The sequence below is a fragment of the Dipodomys spectabilis genome, unplaced genomic scaffold (assembly GCF_019054845.1).
Source record: "Dipodomys spectabilis isolate Male_0828 unplaced genomic scaffold, ASM1905484v1 ptg000115l, whole genome shotgun sequence".
In the NCBI taxonomy this organism is placed as follows: Eukaryota; Metazoa; Chordata; class Mammalia; order Rodentia; family Heteromyidae; genus Dipodomys; species Dipodomys spectabilis.
Window position 1 is genome coordinate 9835939 of NW_024870792.1, and position 17208 is coordinate 9853146.

Sequence of the window (17208 nt, forward strand, 5' to 3'; positions counted from 1 at the left end):
CTGAGCCTGGGCGCTGTCCTTCAGTTCTTCAGCTTAAGGCTTGTGCTCTACCACTTGAGCCACAGTGCCACTTCCTGCTTTTTCTGCTTATGTGGTGCTAACCCAGGGCCTCATGCATGCAAGGCAAGCACTCTAACACTGAACCACCTTTCCAGCCCACCTTCTGACTTTTTAAAAAATTTCTTCTAACTCTTCTGTGGCTAGCCTCATGTTCTTACTCTTCCCTAAGATTCTCTGTATCCAGTCACCCTTTTTGATAAACTTTTCTTAATATATCTCATTTTGAGTATTAATAGTCTTATTGTTAAGTGCTTAGGATGCCTAATTCTGAACAACAAAGTAAGAGAAATAACAGCCTAAGCTCAAATTTTTGTTCCTTAATAAGGTTTCTGCCTGCATTTTCTTCCTAGTTCAGCCGGACTTAGTCTAAATAGGACAACTCAAGAAAATGAAAGTTTGTTTTTGTAAGTGAAGGTTAAACAAAACAAACTGTATAAATATTCATGAAGTTCCTTTTTTCCTGGATTTTTCTCTCCAGCTTTGTATTGTTCTGGTCAGAATGGGATCCCTCAGTTCCCCGGTCCCCTCTTCTGTTCTGTTTCGAGGTTTTTCCTGGATTGGACCCACTGCTTCCCATGTTTTACGTCTTTGTCTTTTTTGTTTTGTTTGTTCTTTTTGGTTGGTTGTGATAAGCTGAGGAGACAGATGTCTGTGACCAGAAAATTGTAAGCTGCAATACTTTTCTGGGACATCTGCAAATCGAGTCTTCAAGTCCCTAAGGAAATGATTTCTAAAATGAAGTTTGGTTCAAAAATCTAGGAAAGTTCTGTGTTTCTAAAGATTTTTTTTTTTTGAGCAAAAGTTTATGGCTGGAATGGAAATGAAATCTCAGTGGTTTAGCAGAAATCTTGAGTTTCAACAGGAGTCATGAAGTTTTCAGGAAAAGCCACACAAAGATATATTCTGTATCTTCTCTGTATGGACACTTCTGTTAAATTCTGTTTCCTTAGCCAGAACCATTACAAATGTAACACAGATGCTAGTGGTTTTTATTTGTTAACCCTTAACCCATGTTTCAATGACTTCTAAGATGATTGGTGGGAAGTTAACTTCTGCACTTCTGAAAAAATCCTTCACTCTAGATTGATTGGTTGTCTAAATATTAAACTTGAAGTTTCTTGCATATTTTAATGTGATTTCTTTATTTTTAAAATATAGGGTTTTGGTGAGAATTGCATATTAATCTGATTTCCATTCTTTTGTAAAAGTTAACCTAAAATATTATTCTTTCTTCTTTGTATTACCCCAAATTGTCTAATAAAGTATCAGAGGTTTTTTTTTTCCCTTCCTTTTTTTGTTCATTTCAGTTTGAAAGCTTGTCTTCTCTTACAGCTGGGAAATGATTCTCTTTGTTTTTAAATTTTTCTTTCATCCATTTTCTCATTTGGAAATTTCTGTAAGATAAATGTTGAATTCCCTGGATGAATTCTATGTGTATTTTTCTCATCTATTCCTTTTCTTGTTTGTTGGATCTATGTTCTGGGAATTTTCTTGGTTTTGCTTCTAGCCATATCAGACATTTTAAATTTTAGATATTATACTTGTATTCTCTTCCAAGTTGTTCTTATATTATTGTTTCCACTCTCTAGTATCCTATTATTGATTTATGAAAGTAATATTTTCTGAACTCTCTCTGAAGAATCCTAATTATGCTGTTTTTTCTCTTCATGTTCCCTTGGGCTTAGCTTCTCATTTTTTGTCTTGGTCCTTGTCTTGCATGTTCTAAATTCTCATAGACTACTGATTGTTCCTTGTCGATTCAGAATTTTCAGTAAAAGATGAGTTGAAAATTTTTCTCTCTCAATGCACACACACACACAAATAAGCGCTCATATAAAGGATACTCACATGATTATATACTCTGCATATTAAATTCATGTTAATTTTCATCACTAAATTGACATTTTGATTTTAAATACTGTGTGAGAACTATCAAGATCTTCATTCAAATGGCTAGATATGAGTTCCTATGAGCAGGTTAACAGAACTTTATTTTGGGGTACCAATATTTGTACTCGAGATATTTATGTATTTTCTGCATTTTTACAAAGATTTTCCTTCTATTACTTGCCTGGCAGAAGATGACTGATGGGGAGAATTCTGAGAGCAAGGAGCACTTTACCCTTCAGTTCTTTCTTTTGTTCCCATGATACCCTGCCCTGGACCTGTGCCCAATGATTCTGTAACATGCCTATTTTTAGATGCTGTTACTGTGTTTTATGGTCATCTGTTAATGTGTCTTTCCTGCATTACCCTATGAACACTTGGTCATGGCAAGTGCAATGTATTATTCATCTCTCTGTCATGTATTTTACTATCTCTGTAGGATTAGAATGCAGAAGACTCTTTGATATTGAAAAGCACTTTCAATGTTCATACAGATAGCTCATCAGAGCAGTTACTATTTAGCAAAATGCTTGGATTATGTTTTTCTCCTTTTGTGATTTCCCTTGCTCTGTGTTTTAAATAGTCTATGGTATTTGCAGATATTGCTTCTGTTTATAATTTTATTTGTCAAATGATTCAGTCTTATAGCTTGTTTGGTACATTTCATTTGTGATTAATTTTGAGAGGAAAATCATATGATGTTGTGTTTCTAACGCCTTTATAAGATTATTTCTTTGTTGCTTTGTATGTCCCTCCCCCACAGTGTAACCCCCGCTTTCACTATATTTGATGTCAGTATAACATGTGGAGGAGATGGGGACAAACAAGTCGTTTAAGGATTCAGGTGGACCTGTTGCAACAATGAGAAGTACAAAATGTCATGTCAAAACCAGCTTTACAATGTCGGAGGGGGGGGGAGGGGGGGTATGATTGGGTGGGGGGGAGGGGGGAGGCTGGGAAGGGAGGTGAAGGGTAAACAAAGGAGGAGGCTGCAATGCTTGGTAAGAAATGTATGCATTATCCTGCCCATGTAATTGTAACCCCTCTGTACAGTATCTTCTCAAATAAAATAAAATAAAATTTAAAAAAGAAAAAGAAAAAAGAAAATCATATGATGTTTATTTGTCTTGTTTTACTACATGGTGATGGAAAATTAATTGCAATTTTCTTCATGATATGAGGACTTGAATATTTGAATATAAGGATTCTCCTTGAGATCTAATTTCTGGTGTCAATATGGTAGATGTAGTGTTAAACTGTCCAGGTGCTCTTCCACAATAAAACTGTTCTGATGAAAAAAATGTGTCACCATACTTTCTGGTCAACCTGCATAACTTTAGACTAAGTCATGCATGAGTCTTAAGTCCAGACCATTTTAGATTGTTAAGAGAGACCTTGGTGGCAATAGTTGCTCCTGAACTGGAGTTGAGTTAGCTAGTTGGGTTAGTTAGACTATACCAACATCGAAGCAGGCCTAGGAAAGTGGCACAGTGGTAGAGTGCTTGCCTTGAGTGCATGAGGCCTTGGGTTGGATTCCTCAGCACCACATAAACAACAGAAGCCAGAAGTGGTGCCATGGCTCAAGTGGTAGAGCGCTAGCGCTAGCCTTGAGCTGAAGAGCTGAGGGGCAGTGCCTGGGCCCAGAGTTCAGGCCCCACACCCGACAAAAACAAAAAATCTCTCTGCTCTGTTTTTATCCTGTTCTGTTCTTATATGTTGATGCTAAATAAGCCAATCCACCACTGAAGCTCCACAGTCTCATGGTTTCCCTTATTTGCAATAACTAGTATATGTCTGAGACAAGCAGAAAGGGTCAGATCAACTTTGATGTTAGGCGAAATGAACCCCAAGTTAAAGACTCAAAAGTTCTTTTCTTTCTTGCTATTGTTTCTAACATATTTATAAGATGATTTCTTTGTTGCTTTGTATGTTCCTCTCCCATGGTATAACTTGTGTTTTCACTGTATTTGATGTTGGTATAATTTGTGGAGGGGTAGGAAAAAAACAAATTGTCTAAATAGGGATACAAGTGGACCTATTGCAACAATGAGATGTACAAGTCGTTATGTCAAAAAAAGAACTTTACAACTTTGGCGGGACTGGGGTGGGGGGAAGGCAGGGAGAAGGGTGGGGGAGAGGGAGATGGGAAGGGATGGGAAGGGGAAACAAAGGAGGAGGCAACAATGCTACTCATTACCTTGCTCTTGTAATTGTAACCCTTCTTTACGGTATTTTCACAATAAAAAAACATGAAGCTCCACTTTAAAACCTGCTTTTGGGTCTAAAATCATTGGAGACACTTGTATTCTCTAGACCAGGGCACCTTCCTTTTAAGGACACTGTTCTTAGGCTTCTACTACAGTCTTCTATTATTTTACTAACTCTGAAAGCTTTTCTACATGTTTTAGATCAAAATAATGACAGAGGGTTTTTTTTTTCTCCTACAAACGAGATTTGACAATATTTTCCTTACACTCTAGATTCTAATCTTAAAATGCAGATTCTATCCATGTTAGGGCCTAGCAGACCAATTTTGTTCATGGCTAAGATGATACAATATTAGACATTGAACAGCATAATACAAATTTGCCTTGTTCTCATACCGAGTACTGTATGCTTTCCTTGAGCCTATCAGTCTCCGCTCTGTCAGCTACTGCTGGAAGCCAGTTAGAACACCTGATCTCTTAAATTGGTCTTATTCTGAACTTGTTTCCAAATATTTTGTCACCATTGGAGTCATGGTTCTGCTATAAATGATTGAAGCTAATTAATCACTTAAACAAATTAATTCTCTTTTATGATTCTGATTCATACTACAACGTACCATTCTCTTATTGGCTGGATTTTGTTGTTGTTGTTTTTGGTTTGTTTGTATTACTTCCAACATTTGAAACTTGCACACAAACATACATAGACAGAGGGAGACAACTTCTTGCAAATTTTATGCATAAGAAAAAATCTCATAAAATCTCTGAAAGAAAGCCTATATTTCCGAAAAGAACTAACAAATTGCAAAAGTGTCTGCAAAGAACAACTTGCTTTCTTCCCTCAATTCCCTGAGCTCTGCTGTGATGGGATTTTGTCTCTCTGTAATCCATCCATGTCCTTATGCTTGAATTCCTGAGACTTATCTAGAATTCAAAAGATAAAGTAAAATCTTCTTTGTGGGTTTTTTTTTCTTCTCTTTCATAGTTTTATTTCTGTCTCTTGATTTACTTGGGGTGAATGTGTTTTTTTAAGCAAAAGACAGTACAAAGAAAAAGTTTCAGATATGGTATTAGTTGTTAAATTTAGAACTTTGTTTATAAAAACCTTTATGTAATAGAGAAATTAAGGATCACAAGATGGCTAGGCAAAGGTAAAATTATTTGCTTTAGTTCTTAAAATACTAAAGACAAGAATATATCGTGGTTAACAATTTGTGGTTTACAAGTCAAGTAATGTGTAAATATTTTTAGTAAGCAAATAAACTAAATATCTCAGCATTGTAGTAAGGAAGAACATTACATGTACCAAATAAAATAGAGACCTAAACATTTCTATGGGTCATAAAATGTGAAGTGAGTGTTATATTCATTAAACATAGGCTTCTTTCTGGACTATTAATGTTAATGCTATCTTTTCTTCCTGATTATGAAGACTATTATTCCCTGATGGCAGAAAACATGCTAACTTCTTAGTTCTAGCACACATCTACTTAATAGCATTGTTTTGCTTTGTATTGTGTTTCTTATATCATCTCACAAGAAGTCATGTAAGAAAATTTGACACACTGATAGAAATCACAAATAAAATAATCCGTCTATAATGAGCAAAGATAGAAACCTGAAGGGATCTTAACTGTGCAACATAGGTGATTTCCTATAAATATTTGCTTTTGTGGTTTTAGTTTAAGAAAATTGGAACCATAACATATCAATTCCTATGCATAACAATAAAATTTAACAGCTCAATAAGGTAATGAATGTTTACAAAAAAGCATAAAAGTCAGTGAACTACAGTAAGTTCATTTTATTTGAAGATTTATTACGTGTAGTTTTGTCCAATCATGGTAAAAAATTAATAAAAATAAAAATCAAAAGAAATTTTAACTCTTTCCCAGCTCTTTCTTTCCCAGCTCTCTCTTCTCTCTCCCAGCTCTCTCTTCTCTTTCTCACCTCTCTTTCTCAGCTTTCTCTTTTCCAGCTCTCTTTCCCACCTGTCTCTTTCCACCTTTCTCTTTCCCACCTCTCTTTCCCAGCTCTCTCTATTTCCCAGCTCTCTTTCCCAGCTCTTTCCTAGGCCTTTCCCAGCCACGTGGAGGGCCAACCTGGCCTGTTCCCAGCAGGTCTACTGAATAAACTTACCCCTTATCTGAACAACAACAACAAAAAAGAAATTTTAAAAGACTTCAATATAGTAAGGAAAACCATAAAATTCCTTGAATAAAACCAATACATTACAGACAGCCTGAGTTGCCTTGACTATTTATCAATCATTTTGGGTAGTGTGAATAAGAGGATTATTTCTTTCAATAGAAGCTCATGGGAAGCCTTTCCACATATTTGTATCTTTAATATTCCTTATTAATGCTTTAAAATTTTCAGCATGCAATTCTTTCACTTTTTAAATTAAGTTTATTCTAAAATATTTTTGTTATGTAAATTAAATTGTTTTTATAATTTATTTTTCAGATACTTTGTTATTAGAATACAACTGAGTTTTTGTTTTTTGTTTTTGTTCTTGACCAGTTCTGGGGCTTCAACTCAGGACCTGAGCATTTTTCCTGAGCTTCTTTTACTCAAGGCAAGCACTCTGCCCCTTGAGCCACAAGTGCCACTTCTGGCTTTTTGTGTGCATGTGATACTAAGGAATTGAACCTAGGGCTTCGTGCATGCTAGGCAAGCATTGTACCACTAAGCCACATTCCCAGCCCATGACTGACCTTTATATTCTATAATGTAAAAATTGTAACCAGTACTTCTAGCTCATTTCTTTATTGAGATATAACAAAATAAGAGAAGGCAAGGAATTATGTGTTAAAAAGAAGAAGCAGGAGGAGGAGGAGGAGGGAGAGGAGGAGGAGGAGGGAGAGGAGGGGGAGGAGGGGGAGGAGGGGGAGGAGGGGGAGGAGGGGGAAGAGGGGAGGAGGGGAAGGAGGAGGAGGACACATTGAAGCTTAATCCTTGCTTACCATGCTATTCTGAGTCACTTCCGCATCAAGTACTTTCTTAACATTTTTCTTCCCTGTTGTTGGGGAAGGTGATACATAACCTGAACTCTAAGTAATTGCTGAGATTTACTCATGTGTTTCAGATGAGGACCATGTACACTATGTGTGTGTGAGGCATGCTTATTTAAAAAATTGTTTGTTTTTCTCTTGTTTATCTATTTTTTTGGATCCCAATTAAGAACTCAGAGGAGTAACAATTTATTTTTTTTTAGCTTACAGTGCCCTAATCTCTTCTTATAAATTAGATTGGATTAGAGCCCACTGTAATGGCCTCATTAAACTTAATTACCTCTTTAAAGGCCCTGTCTCCAAATAGAATCACATTCTGAGGTACTTGATGTTAGGGCTTCACATTTGAATTTTGAGGGGACATAATTCAGTGAACATTGCATTTTCTTTTATGAGGAGCTTGCTTCTCTTACTTCCCTTCCTGCTCTTTCCCTTTCCTCCCTAAATTCTTTCATTCTTTCACTCCTTACTTTCTCTCAATATTTGTTTTAATTAATATATGAGAAGGAAGAAACTAAAGATGAAATTACTGCATAATTTATGATTATAAAAAATACTTAGCAGCATTACATTGATTGTGGTAGATAATACTAATATGATATTGCAGCCATACAATGGTGATTTCTTTTTGAGGGCTCTAGGTTTGTTAAGCTTTGAGCAGTCTTATCTCACAGAGACTCTAAAACAAGATGTATATTATGAAGCTAACACATTACTCAGTTGAAAATAGTGAGTGAAAATACTGGGAAACAACCCAAATCACAATGTGAGAATAATAATGCTTAGTTATACAGATTAGGAAATTTCTTGATTTATTTTCTGGAGAGGAAGTTGAAATAATAAATGCTGCTTAAAACAATCAGATAATTATGAATCTTATCTTTACCTCTGACTGGATCACATCTGCAGAGGATTTAGGTAATTGGGATTTGGGATTTAAAGGAGCTCAATGTCATTAACTGTCTCCTTTTTCAATTCACTAAATAAATTCTGCTCACATACCCACATACCATTCACAGCTCCTATTTTGCTGTGCAAATGACTCCTATTTTGCTGTGCAAATGGTATGGTCATCTGCTTTAAATTTGAAAAAAAAAAAACACAAGAAAGAACATTGATCCTATGTGGCTTTCTGAATTTGGTCAGGGGCCATCTGGCACAATTTTCAAATGGATAGGTTTCCACATATTGGTTATAGTACTTGTGAAAGCCAACCTGTAGATAATTTTACAGTTTGCAGATGGGAAATCTGACTGTCGCCACCTGTTCTTATCTATAGTGAAATTCTTACAAGGTAGTTCTCTGAATACTTGAGACTTCAAATAATTGTTATTTGCTTTCCTCTACTTTTTATTTTTATTCTAAGAGAAACAGTTCATGAATAACCCACTAGTAAATATTTTCCCATTTATTTACTACTCAGATTCAACTTACAATTTTATTTTGAAAATAATGGCAGGAATGACACCAGTAAGATGACAGAATGAGAGTTTCTAAACTTTATTTTCTTTTAATATGATGATAAGCGAAATGAACCCCAAGATAAGGACACAAGTGTTTTTTCTTTCTTGCTATTGTTTCTAACGTATTTATAAGGTACCACGTGATTTTTTTGTTGCTTTGTATGTCCCTCCCCCATGGTATAATCCCTGTTTTCACTGTATTTGATGTTGGTATAATTTGGGGAGTGGAAGGGAAAAAACAAATGGTTTAAATAGGGATACAGGCTGACTCAATGCAACAATGAGATGTACAAGACGCTATGTTGAAAAACGAACTTTACAATTTAGGCGGGGGGTGGGGGCGCTGGGGTAGTTGTGGAGATGAGAGGGAAGGGATGGTAGGGAAAAAACAAAGGAGCAGGCAACAATGCTGGATAAGAAATGTATTCATTACCTTGCTCATATAATTGTAACCCCTCTGTACAGTATTTTTACAATAAAAAACTTATTTAAAAAAACCCAAAAAAACCAAAAAAAATTTATTTTCTCCCATAGAATCTAGCCAGGATTTATCCACAGGGAAGAATGCCATCCTCCATACAACAGAATTTGGAAGTAAAGCCTAGTCACCCTCTTGGACTTCAGAGCTGAGCAACGTCCTGATTTATAGGTAAGAGAACCATCATCTTTGACTTCGCTTCTCCTCTTTGAAGCCCTCAATGACTCAGAGTATTCCAGTAGACTTGGTGTTTTTATAGTTATTTTCATAGCTTTCATTGAGTTCCAGTCATGCATTCACCTTCACATGAGATTCTTTCATCCCAAGGGAAATATTAGAAGTATGAGCTGTGCCTTATTAGAAACAATGAAGAGAGGAGGAGTTTACCACGACCAGGATGTAAAAATTGGTGCTAGCTCTTCGTGATGATCAATGGAGGTACCACACTATGGAAACTAATGAACAGTATTTCAATGAAGGACATATAACTCACAATTCTTCTGCTCCCCGATTCCTACTCAGTTCTTCCATATAGCTAACTGTTCTTAAGTCTTCTCCAGAATGAGGCAACTTCAGATCAGTGATTACCTATGAAGGGAGCTTCTGGTCCCATTCAACCCCAGATTCTGAGTGATGACCTTCTCAAATCCTGGTAGTCAAGCATGTTTATATCTGTTCCATACCAGGAGGCAAGTACATGTCTACATATATCTATAGAACATAGCCTTTGGTCCTGCCTTTCCTGGGTCACTACTCAATAACTTCAGAGATGTCATCCTACCTTGGAGCTTATCACCTAGGCCTTCTTAACTAGACATTCAATGAAACAATGCAGTCTAGCCAGGGAAGACAACCTAAAATCTTGGAGGCAGCCATTTAGTTGTCTTACTGGGCCACAGGATTAACAGAAGTGTTTAACCTTAGAACACAGAACTTACTGATACTGATGAGAAAATCTGACACCAAGGGCTGCCTGTCCATTTTAGCTAACAACCATCTTCTCTGAAAGTTCTGGCTAGAATTAATAGTAAAGTACTTTTACTATCGAACGACATTTGCAAAATCTGAATGAGGTTAACAACTTCTCGAATGCTTAGGTATGAACACAAATGCACAAGGATTCAAAAAAATCAGAAGGATATGACACTATAGAAAGAGACTAACAGAGCTCTAATAATAGACCCAGAGAAATGACTGACAAAGAATTCAGAGGCAACTCTGAGAAAATATGAATAGAAAATTAAATACAATTTGGAAACTAATTCCGAAAATAAATGAAAAGTTAGATGCAAAATTGTTAAAACCAATAGAAATTCACGCAAATAAGGCAATTACTGACCTGAAAAATTCAATAGGTAATTTCAAGAGCAGATTTGATTAGGTAGAAGAGAGTCAGTAGGTTCAAGATAGGATATTCAAAATTGCTTAATTAGAGGATACAAAAGAATTTAGAAAAATGTGAGGAAGATTGAAAATTATGTTATACCAGATCATCACACAAGCTACTTTTTGCTTAATAGGAATTTCTGCATTTATGAAGTAAAAGGGTAAATGGCCTCAAGCATATAGTTGAGAAAACCTTTAAAATCTGGGGATAAAAGGAAATATCTAGGTACAGGAAGCTCAGAGACTATCAGTAAAGTTTGGTTAAAAAAAAAAAAGTTCAGATGGGCTCTGGTGACTCACGCCTGTAATCCTAGCTACTCAGGAGGCTGAGATCTGAGAATCACAATAAAACCACTCGAATAAACCACTCAGAAAAATGAAGTAGCACTGTGTGGCTCAAGTGGTAGAGCGCAAGCCTTGAGCTGAAGTGCTGAGGGACAGTGCCCAGCCCAGAGTTCAAATGCCATGACCAACCAAAAAAAAAAAAAGTTCAACAGGACACATAACTAATCAAAGACAAAGAATACTGAGAGCAGGAATTATGTCTCACTCTATTTCTTTGTTGACTTCTTATCATGAAACATCACATTTAGCCTTGATAAAGCTTTTGGTAGATTTTTCAGTAGAAATCCTGAAGGGCAGCAGAAAAAGAGATTACATATTCAAGGTGCTAAAAAAAAAAAAAAAAGACAAACCAGAAAAAAAAAAGAAAATACTACTATGAAGATTTACCTGATAACAATGTCCTTCAGAAATAAGGAAGAAAAAAACAAAAATCTTCCAGACAAACAAAAACTCAGTAAGCATATCACCATTAGGCTTACTTGCAAATTTGTTAGCTGGAGTTCTTTATGCTGAAGAGAAAGGCTACTAATGAGCAACAAACACAACAAGCACATATGCATAAGTAACAAATTAAAGTTAAAATCTCAATAGTATGTGCAATTGACAGGAACATTTAGAATTCTGTAATACTATAAAGGAGACATGCAAAGAATTTATCCTTATTAGCAAGGATAAATGTCAAAACTACTGAAAAATAACTGTGCTCATAATAAATTATTAGGAGACATGAATTACAAAACAATATACACTTTGATATTAAAATAATAAAGAACAGTCAAGAGGAAGAAATAAAGTATTGAGTCCTTGAATTCAAAGCATATTCTAAAGCATTTATAATCAAAAGAGTATGATAGTACCATAAAAACAAGACATTAGCCAATGCAATAAGATGGGAAATCCAGGAATAAGCCCATATATGTTTGTATATATGTGTTTGTGTTTCTGTGTGTTTGTTTATATATTGTCATTAGATTTTTAAAACAAGTATTAAGAATACAGAATAGGGAAAATACTGGATATTTACAGGCAGAAAAATGTGATTAAATCCATATTTTATACCATTTATAAAAATGTGACAATTGTAATTAATTAGCTTTGTATAACATTCTACATGTATATATACATTAAGTATATATAATGTATATATACATTAAAACATCACATTGCATCCCATAAACATGTAATTATGACTTGTCTCCAATTTAATATCAATAGTAAATGTTTATTTAAAAAATTATTTCAACATGCCATCAGTATAGACAAAACCCAACCATATACAAAATATATATTGCATTTATAGAACTGTCTTTGTAAATATGAGTTACATTAAAAATATTTAGTAGGAAAAACATGTAACACTTTATTTAAGACAGAAATTGCATTGGCATTTGATTAGTCAAAGTGTAATTTGTAGCATTTGTAAATAAAGATGCTACCCATGCAAGCTATTAACATTTTTTGTTAAATATATTCCTATGAGTTTCTAACTACTTTAACTAACATAATACACTATACTTAAGAAATAGCATTTAAAAACTCAAAGCATAAAAGAGCTTGTTTGGAGGATCTATCAGGGGAGTCCAGCTACTGGTTGTACCCTTGACTGAAGACCAGTCCTCTTCTATTGAGGATGGTCTTCCTCTTTAACCATGTCTGCAGCTAGGAGTGGTGAAGGAGGAAGTGGATATTGTCTACCCAGCCAGGTCAACCGAATCAATCCTGGAGATCAATGGGGTGACAGGTGTTGCAGCCAGATTGCCCTCCAAAGATTCCATGTTGAAAAGGAACTTTACAACTTGGGGGGGGGGGAGAGGGAGGGGGCGCCGGGGAGAGGGAGGGGGTGCCAGGGAGGAGTTGGGAGGTGAAGAGGGAAGGGATAGTAGGGGAAAGACAAAGGAGGGGGTAACAATGCTCAATAGGAAATGTACTCATTACCTTATTCATATAACTGTAACCCCTTTGTACAGTATCTTTACAATAAAAATATTTTTTTAAAAAAAGCATAAGAGATAAGAGTAAAAAATATTTCTTTACCCAGTGTCTTCCCCACTCACATTACTTATTTATTATCTCCTTGACCACTTGAGACAGCACCATATAAAATTTGTAAAGACCAGGGGAGTATGCATTTATAATTAGGAGCATGAAAGAAAATTTTTCTTCCCTATCACTTGTTAAGTAAGCATAATATTTGTGAATAAATTCAAAAGTCCTATTTTATTATTCTCTTTGCCTTCCAGAAGGAATTAGAGAGTTGTTTGTCAAGTACATTGGAGACTGAGCTGTATACAGGAGACTTGTGCAGTGGGGTGTCTCTCTGTATTTTGTAATACCACAGCTTCTTTGGCAGCAAGAAACAGCAGATTTGGTAGGGCAAGTAAACAGCAAGGCTCAAATCAGAGAGAACTTTCCATGGAAGCAGCAGAACAAATGATTCTAGATATTAAGGTGATTTACTGGGAATCAAAATATTTGAACAGACAATTCTCAAATTTCTGCCCATCTGGCTCATGAAGAATCAAGCTGCTCTTAGCGTAATCTGATGAAATAAAACAGAGATGATAGTGCAGGCAGTAAAGTTTATGGAGTGCTTCATACTTAGTTTTACCAGAGAACTTCTAAATTTTCCTGCAGCAGTAGATAAACTGAGGGTTGCCTTAGAATTCCTAGGAACTGGGGAAAACTTTTTTATTTACCATTTGCAGAAAAGGAAATGGTGCTTGAGACTACAAACTTAAAAATTCCATTTTGGAGGACTTAAGATTATAGTAATGATATAGTAAGTATAAAAAAAGCTTGTAGATGAACAGCTTACCATAAAGTTCTTACTATTCAAATTATATGTTTGTTTTTATTGTCTTGATTTCTTAATAATCTGCAGCCAGGAGCAAATATCATGTATTTACCCCATGATTTGCATTCAGATTGTAATTTATTACAAAGGAAAGGAAGCATGCAGATGCCTTTTGATATAGTTTTAATATTTAAGTCCTATTTAGGTTGCTTCAGAGCTCTTTTGCATACCTAAATACTCCTTTTTTTCTTAGCTAACTAAAGGCCTGCTTCTTTTCCTTTTCTTTTGCTGGAGAGAAAAGGTAGAGATAAATTTGAGAACACAAGGAGTGCTTTCTATTTCCTACTACACATCCCGTCATATGAGTCTTACCCCAGTCGCCCCGGTTATTGTACCAGATAGGCCAGGGGGCCCAACAAGCTTAGAGAGATTGGGAGTTTTGCTCAGGTGTTCTCCAAGCATTCAGCACCACTTGGTATGTAGCCATACCTTACAGCAGTATCATTATCTCACTGTGGCTATTCACACACAGTTGAAGACTATACCTGTGGTGGACTTTAAACAAAACTATAGCAAGTCATCTGCAGATCTAGTTGGATAGGTTTCTGGCAATCTTCCTGTACTACATCTCTCATTGCTAATCACATATTACCCCATCACAAAGTTATGTAGTGTGGTTTCTGAACGGAATAATCACATAGCAAAACTATATGGCTCCTTGTTATGAAGCATAAAAAGAATTTCTTGCCCAGGGCTAGGTCCTTGTGAGGAAGAACATGCTGTTAAATAATACTGAAGCTGTGGCATGATTCATAGTGAGACAATAAGCTCTTTGATATGTTCATGCAGAATTTATTTTTATATCTGAGGATTATAGGTTTAATATTGTTCTAGTCTTGAATACATTTTGTGTTAAAATGCAAAAGATGAGCTTCCCTATGACCCAGAAATTCCACTCCTGAGCATCTATACAAATGATCACAAACCAGGCTACACTAAAGCCACCAGTACAACCATGTTCATGGCAGCACTGTTTACTGAAATATGGAATCAACCCAGATGTCCCTCAGTGGACGAATGGATCAAGAATATGTGGTATATATCTGCAATGGAATTCTATACTTCCTTCAGAAAAAATGACATTGCCTCATTCATAAGGAAATGGAAAGATTGGAAAAAATCATACTAAGCTAAGTAAGCCAGATCCAAAGACATGCAGGCTGCGTGATTTCCCTCATTAGAACAAGCAAACCCAATGAGCAGTAAAAGACAAGGACAAAGACACCTGGATATGATTAATTAAACAGCAGTCTAAACATTCATGCAACGAGAATAAAGAAGGATATTCTTAGGAGAGGAACACAAGGGCTCAGTAGCTATGTGCATAAGATGATATAAAATGATACTTATTGAAATGAACTCCAAGAAATGGGAGCAAGAGGTTTTTTATTATTTCAGTTCTTGTTTTTTATTTCTTCTTTTTTTTTCTTTGATTTATTCCCTTCTGTCACTGTTGTAATTTCTGTACCCTTTGTCTTATACACAAGTTTACCTGATTTCAATAGGGGAAGGAAAAGTACAGATAGGTGGAACAAAGGATGAACCAATTTAGCAGTGAAACCAATTAGATACTATGTTAGAAATGAACTATACAACTTGAGATAGTCAGTAGGGGAAAACTGGGAGAGAATGAGGGAGGAAGTGACACTTCAAAAGCAAATGAACTCATTATCTGACTTAGGTAACTGTAACCACTATATATATCACCTTTACAATAAAAATTTAAAAATCTAAAAAATACCCAGATAAATCAAAGGCTATTTAATTATAACAAAAAGATGTGTTATTCCAAAAACAAAATAAAATATAATAAAATGTAAAAGATTATAAATATGACAACTACAACATTTAAGAAAAATATTTGCTATCTAAAGCGTATAATAGTAATTAAGTAGGAATTTCCATACCTCTATGTGAAAAAGGCTAGATATATATTAACAAGAATATCTATCCCTCTATAGATCTATCTGACATCTATGTATATTGCGTATGTAATTATAAGTAGAGAAAATCATCACTAACTTTTCCATTCATTCATTCATTTATCCATTCATTTTTTTAAACATATACTTACAATCTCAATGATGGCAAAAATGGTGACAAAGCTCTGGATAAAATCCTACTGAATTTTGAAGGAAAATGCACAGAGAATGACAACACTTAACTAAATTTCTTATCAGAAAATGTAAAATAGCTTTCCCAAGAATGAAGAAGACAAAGTAATGATCTCAATATATTTTAAAGCTATTAGCTACGTTTTATATATATTTAAATTGCTGGAATATGCTCATTCGGGCTTGATTGCTCTGAAATACACACCAGAATAAAAATCAAAAATAAAATGGTATCAGTGATGACAGCAAAACTTGTGTTTCATTTTGAGAGGGTAATGAAATCTTATTCCATGTTAGGAAGAATGGATTAAGAAGAGTACTTAATTAGTGGGAGAGATTGTCTAGCCTGCTGAATGACTGCAGAATTACATAAAGGCAATAACCTACAATTTTGCTGAATTTTAAACTCCATCACATTTTGTTTTATATTCTGAGAAGGGGCTTAACACTTCCTTTACATTTAACTCAAAGGAAATGACCATTAAAAAAATAGAAACTTAACAACTCCAAAATTGACAAAGTTTCTTGGAGATTATCTGGTCAACCCTTTCACAGCAGAATTGGTACTGGACAGTGTTACACAGTCAAGGAAGACTGTCTCAAGGGCAACGCAATAGACAAGCGTGATTGAAGGAGACAACTATTTAAACAAGTGACCAAAGCAATATTTTTGTTCATTTTTTAATTAGTTCTTCCCAGTGGAAAAATCTGTGATAGGAGATGGCTTTAAAACTTGGGACAAGATATCCACCAAAGTTAAGCTCCTGTCCTTCTGCAGTTGTTGGCATTTCACTTGATGGTTCTATTTCAAAATTGGCAAGAAACTTTTGTAAAAACTCAAAGGACAGAGAAAGAATTTATAATTGTAAATTATATGCTTCTTTTCCCTTTTTTTAAAGTGAATGCTATAAGAAAAGGGAAGGAAGGGATTTTTTTTTTTTTCCGGTTGTGAGGCCTGAACTCTGGGCCTGGGTGCTGTCCATCAACTCTTCAGCTCAAGGCTAGCGCTCTACCACTTGAGCCTCAGCCCCACTTCCGGCTTTTTCTGCTTATGTGGTGCTGTGGAATCGAACCCAGGGCCTCAGGCATGCAAGGCAAGCACTCTACCACTAAGCCACCTTCCCAGCCCAAACAAAGGAAGGGATTTTTGGGATTGATCATCTAGATTTTCTGAGTTTGGTGAAAGAAAAATCAGTAGAAGAAAGAAGTGATTTGTTTAAAGATTAGACAAGCTGAGAAAAATTCTAAGGCCTTCTCAGTCAATCCCTGTATCTTAGAGATAAAGGAAGTGAGAACCAAAGGAGAGAGTGGTATTTCCATCACTAATTGTTGTGTGAAAAACAACTACTATAAAGATACCAATTAGTGTGGAAAACAAGCTAAATATACTGCCAATTCTT

General features: G+C 35.5%; 1 long non-coding RNA gene across 1 annotated transcript in view; it reads left to right on the forward strand.

The window, feature by feature from the left end:
• The window catches only part of LOC122115069, a 180081-nt gene that overhangs the window by 113396 nt on the left and 49477 nt on the right, over nucleotides 1-17208 (forward strand). The window contains exon 2 of the long non-coding RNA XR_006148688.1: nucleotides 9166-9280. This is a non-coding gene — a long non-coding RNA (uncharacterized LOC122115069). The remainder of the gene's footprint in view (nucleotides 1-9165; nucleotides 9281-17208) is intronic.